Here is a 6,548-nt window from a genome sequence, read left to right on the forward strand (position 1 = left end):
CGATAGTATACCAAGGCCGCTTGGCAAGTCTTGGTCCAATCCGGAAATGTTTAATCCCCACACACGAAAGAAGGCTAGAAATGACCACCGGAGGAGAACGAAGCATCGGAATGCAAAACGGACAACGGGAAAATGCTCGAATGCCTGAGATGAGCACGTATGCAAATCCAATGCACATGATGACATGATATGAGATGCATGACAATGATAACAACACACGGAGACAAAGACCCGAACCCGAGAAAATAAATATAACTTAACGCCGGAAACGGCAAGAGTTGGAGTACAAATAGGGAAAGTTACATCCGGAGTGTTACACTCTCCCACACCCAGGCTGTCATTTGCCATGTCTTTTGAGGGGTACATGGCAACTGCCCTATTTGTGATAGTAAACAGATGGCAACTCTCTTTCACCCGAACATGTTATTGTTGCCACGTCTGTTTGTAGCGCTACATGGCAACTGTCTAGTGTTAGTAGGTGGCAACTCCTAAAGATACCACCATCGCCCACATGCCCGTCTCTTCTCCCACACACCAAAGCTATCAGTTGCCATGTGTTTTTGCAGGGTACATGGCAACTGCCTCTAGCGTGCTTGTAAGCAGATGGCAACTCTCTCTTTAACCGAAACATGCTTTTTGCCATGTTTTTTTAGTGCTACATGGCAACTGTCCAGTGTTAGTAGGTGGCAATTCCTAAAGTTTTTTTAAATCATGGTAACTGTAGTAGACCAGACCATACATGGCAACAACTGCAGTTGCCCAAAAATGGCATCCGGCACTTGACCTAAGATGGCAACTGCAGTTGAGAAACCATGGCAACTGTAGTTGTCCGACATGGCAACTGTAGTTCAGCAACATGGCAACTGTAGTTCAGCAACATGCAACATGGCAACTGAAGAGGGTCCGGACCATGGCAATCGTGACGGGACGCGTGGTTACTGACACGCAGGGCGTGTGACACACGGGACGTGTGGCTCGCAGGCGGGGAGGGGCGACGGCCGAGACGAGTCGTGTGGGCCGCATGCTCGCTCGCCAGTACATGCTCGTGTGGGGCGATCGTGCTGCACCGGACGTGCGGTCTGTGGCTGCACGCGCCCGGACGCGGTCGTGCGGGCGGGGTCGTCTCCGTGCCACACAGAGTGTGCGGCACAACCATCCAATACACTACATGTGTGGCAGTTATCGACGTCCTAGTTTCATGGCTGGCCGATGCTAGGCGCAGAGGGTCGCCTGAGCGATTCTTCCGCGTCTGTCTCGTCGACGACATATACGGTGGCTCCTCTACTGCTCGATCGGCGTTGTCAAGAGTCGAGTCCTGTTTACTCTGCAGGTTGCGGATTCAGTTAATTTGGACGATTTCTTTCAGTTATTTTTTCCTCACGTCAAGGGTCAAGTCCTGATTATTTTTTACATCTAAATCAAGTAAGATTTCCTCATGTCTAAATCGATGGTGTTACATAGTCGTGCGGCGTAATTTTCATTCTTTTAAGTTTTCTTTTAAGGCGCGGGCATTTACATACATGTATGCATACTCATCCCAACGAACGCCGTAGAATTTTCTTCTTTGGAAAGAAACTTTCGAACTGCCAGGGGGGTTGAAGCTTTGCCCGGCTGCAGGCTGCGCCGAGTCAACGCTCCTCCCCTAGTGTCTAGATTTTTTTATCTCCGTCGCATAAGAAGCCTACGGTCGTTGCCGCATGCCGTGGCACTTCGATGACGAAGGCGGCGGTCGCTGTGACATGGACCTCGAGGGGGCGGTTGCGGTGGCGCTCAGGATTGCTACGCCAACGCGCTCTGGATGAAACGCGACTCCGTGGTCGCTTTCATCTTCAATGAGGCCGCGACTGTGGCTAGATGCATCAATTCAGGCGACGACAGCAAGTGGCGATCGAACCAAAGTGGGGTAGGGGCTATGCGATGACGGCGGGCATACGTGGTGGTCAGCAGAGGTAAGGAGGACGGCGCCCGCATGGAAGCGGACGAGTGGGGAAAGAGGTGTCCGCATGAGGAAGGAAATATTCTGCTAAGATTAGGTTGTGAGAATCGCGATTCTGTTTACGATTCTACGATTGTACGATTCAAACTAACCCCTCTAATTTTATGATTTTCGTTCATAAAATGTATGTTTCTACAATTTTGATAGTGAAGATTCTACGATTTGCGATATCATCGAAGCTCGGATTAGATTCAAAATGGGATTTTGATAACCTTGGCTGAGAAATTGTTTTGGCTGCTCAAAATTGAGAGGCGGCAGTTGCGCCTTCTAAAATATTTAAGTACCTTATGCTTTTAAAGAGTTCAGCTAGGTCCACTTTAACTCCTCGAACAAAAATCTTTTGAGAAATTAAGCCCTTTTAAGACTTGGTTAGAATTCTTAAGAGAATCAATTACTCCATCAGTTATCTCACACCATCTAATGAAATTCTACCCATGGTCCTGTATTTGCACCAATCTAGTCGTCCAGATTGGCCGGTACTTTTTTTGCATGGAGAGCGTGATTATCGTGTTGAAGTATTTCTTCGCTGTCCAAAAAATGCAAAATCCTGCAAATATATTTACATATTACTTAGTATATATTAATCAATAAATGTTTAGTGTTTAACAAAACTAGGACAAATGCTCGTACGTTGCTACGGGATATAAACATTTTATAAATAAATGTCTATGATTTACTTGCCCATATTAATGTGATTGTGTAAGTAAATGCTTTCAAATTCTGTTCCTAATTTGACTTATTGTTTGATAAGAAATTTGGTAAGTAAATTAAAATTGAATTGGTTCAAAATTATGGTGATTGATTAGCATACGGGAAAGGTGCAGTCAGATATGGCGTGGTGGGAAAAAACCGGCTGGATTAAAAAACGATAGAAGGGACGTGGTGGTCCGAGAACAGATTACAAAGAGTTTGGCCTGACAGAAAAAGAAACGCTACTTATTTTTAAGTACCACTTCACCAGTTCGTGTCCTAAAGAACTACCCCTTTATTTTATTTCCCCGCAAAGCTACCACATTTGTTTAAAATTTTGGCTAAAAACTAACATGTTTTACTTACGTACAAATTGGACCGAAATTAAACTTGATAATGACATGGATGGCCCGTAAGTGGTCCACTTGTCAGTTCCACATGGACAGAGTAGAGACGGCAGGGTAACGCCCGTTTTGCTTCCTCTCGGTTGGTCGACCACGCCAGCTCGAGGATGAAGGCGAGGCGTGGTTGCAGCTGGTCTCCACATGGTGAGGAGGAGAAGAAGTGAAGGACGACGACATGGCTCATCCCCATAGCATCCAAGGTGATGCGCACAACCTCCTTGTATCTCATCGTTATCGTAATCAGTGTCGTCTATGTGTTTTCCCGCCTGCGACGATGATGGCGAGGTCCTGGGCCTCATCCCCGTGCTCCGGTGAGGTATTGGGCCTGGGCTCCTTACTCCCCACTAACGACAATGCCTCCTCTCATGACTTATTGCACCCGGACTTGGGAGCATCGTGGTACGAGCGAACGTAGCTGGCCGCCGGCATTCGGGATGAGGCGGCGCACGCCCAGAAGCTCCGTTGTCTCCCTTTACCGGATCACGCGCTAGGAATCCATGGCTTGGTCTCGAGCAGGGGGGCGTACGAGACTCGATTTGAAGGGAACCGGGGGGCGGGTCCTGTCTCCTTGGGTCGAAGGTGTGGCCGGGACTTGCCGGGGATGTCGGGGGAAAGTGAATTGGGGCAATGCAGAGCGGTAACCATGGCAGAGAAGAAATTCATGGGCCACGGCAGTATGGGACCCCCCGTTCGATTCCAAGCGCGGGAAAGGAGAGGGTGCGGTGGCGGAGCTTTGAGACATGGTGCTTGGATGCGAGGACGGGGATGGCCACACGGTGGATGAAGATCGCGACGAAATATGCGCTCGGGAGCTTGATCTCAAGATTGGGGCATCCTCTCCCTGTGCCACATGGGTCCGACATCCTACTTAACGGTCTACCAAACAAAGTTGACCTTCTAGTGCCACGTGGGCCTGACGGTTGGGCCTGATATGACCTAATAAAGACTAATTTTGGTTGAAACGGTAACCAGTGTCAAGTGGTACTTTCTTTGTTTCATATTAAGTGTCACTGATTTAGTATAAGGGACATTTTATATGAAGTGGAGGGATTAGTTTTTTAGCCAAAAATTTGAACAAATGTGATAGTTCTGTGAAAAATGATCAGAAGCCATAGTTATGTGGGATGTATTTTTTGTATCGAAGAGAGTAGTTTTTATTTAAATACTAAGAAATGTCCATGCAATCATCAAATCAGAAGTGTGTGGGGGGGGGGGGTGCGGGAGTCTGAACAGCAGCCACGTAGGACTCTGACATCCCTGCCCACTAAATCCCCACTTCCAGTCCCCTTTCTTTCATTCCGGCCATTCCCCCCTTACTTGGCATTGGCACCTTTCTCCTCTAGCGTCGCTGTTGTACCTCTCTGGCTGGCACATCAGCATTGCCGGACCTCCGCAACCAACATTGATGCGCCTTCTCGCCTTTCACGACGGCGTCGCCCACCCAGGATACGTCCGTAGTCAGGTACACTCTGCCACACCCTTGTCGATGTCGTTCATGGCGGGCACCATGCCCGGTAGGTGTTTGGTCAAATGCCGTTGAGATAATTTTCGAACGCCATGTCATTTTTTTTACAGTACAAAGGATGGCACGGTACTCGACCATGGATGATGTGTCGTTGTGTGATGCGTTCAGTGGTTTCAGTTTTGTATGCGTTCGGTGGTTTCCGTTTTGCATGGCGGAACCAAATCCAATGTTTACGGAGATGGACGCATCCAACGGACGAGGGAGGACCGGCGGAGCGACTCGGCCGGTCGACCGGCGCAGAGTAGCGCCCTAAAAACTAACATGTTTTACTTGCATACAAATTGGACCCAAATTAAACTTGATAATGACATGGTCCCGTCAGTGGTCCACTTGTCTATTGGGGAACATAGTAATTTCAAAAAAATTCTTACGCACACGCAAGATCATGGTGATGCATAGCAACGAGAGGGGAGAGTGTGATCTACGTACCCTCATAGACCGACAGCGGAAGCGTTATGACAACGTGGTTGATGTAGTCGTACGTCTTCACGGCCCAACCGATCAAGCACCGAAACTACGGCACCTCCGAGTTCTAGCACACGTTCAGCTCGATGGCGATCCCCGGACTCCGATCCAGCAAAGTGTCGGGGAAGAGTTCCGTCAGCACGACGGTGTGGTGACGATCTTGATGTTCAACTGTCGCAGGGCTTCGCCTAAGCACCACTACAATATTATCAAGGACTATGGTGGAAGGGGGCACCGCACACGGCTAAGAGAACGATCTTAGAGATCAACTTCTGTGTCTAGGGGTGCCCCCTGCCCCCGTATATAAAGGAGCCAAGGGGGGTGCGGCCGGCCCTAGGAGGAGGCGTGCAGGAGGAGTACTACTCCTACCGGGAGTAGGACTCCCCCCCTTTCCCTAGTTGGATTAGGACTTGGGGAAGAAGGAAGAGAGGGACGAAAGGAAAGGGGGGGCGCCGCCCCCCTCCTTGTCCAATTAGGACTTGGGGGGGGTGGCAGCCCCTAGGCCTCCTCTCCTCTTCCTCCACTAGGCCCATTAAGGCCCATTAGGTTACCGGGGGGTTCCGGTAACCTCCCGGTACTCCGGTAAAATGCCGATTTCATCCGGAACACTTCCGATGTCCAAACATAGGCTTCCAATATATCAATCTTTATGTCTCGACCATTTCGAGACTCCTCGTCATGTCCGTGATCACACCCGGGACTCCGAACTAACTTCGGTACATCCAAATATATAAACTCATAATGAAACTGTCATCGTAACGTTAAGCGTGCGGACCCTACGGGTTCGAGAACAATGTAGACATGACTGAGACATGTCTCCGGTCAATAACCAATAGCGGAACCTGGATACTCATATTGGCTCCCACATATTCTACGAAGATCTTTTATCGATCAGACCGCATAACAACATACGTTGTTCCCTTTGTCATCGGTATGTTACTTGCCGAGATTCGATCGTCGGTATCTTAATACCTAGTTCAATCTCGTTACCGGCAAGTCTCTTTACTCGTTTCCTAATACATCATCTCACAACTAACTCATTAGTTGTAATGCTTGCAATATGTGATGTGCATTACCGAGAGGGCCCAAAGATACCTCTCCGACAATCGGAGTGACAAATCCTAATCTCGAAATACGCCAACCCAATATGTACCTTTGGAGACACCTGTAGAGCTCCTTTATAATCACCCAGTTACGTTGTGACGTTTGGTAGCACACAAAATGTTCCTCCGGCAAACGGGACTTGCATAATCTCATAGTCATAGGAACATGTATAAGTCATGAAGAAAGCAATAGCAACATACTAAACGATCGGGTGTTAAGCTAATGGAATGAGTCATGTCAATCACATCATTATCTTAATAATGTGATCCCGTTAATCAAATGACAACACATATCTATGGTTAGGAAACATAACCATCTTTGATTAACGAGCTAATCAAGTAGAGGCATACTAGTGATGTTTAGT

This window comes from Triticum dicoccoides, chromosome 2A, assembly GCF_002162155.2.
Source record: "Triticum dicoccoides isolate Atlit2015 ecotype Zavitan chromosome 2A, WEW_v2.0, whole genome shotgun sequence".
Classification (NCBI taxonomy): domain Eukaryota; kingdom Viridiplantae; phylum Streptophyta; class Magnoliopsida; order Poales; family Poaceae; genus Triticum; species Triticum dicoccoides.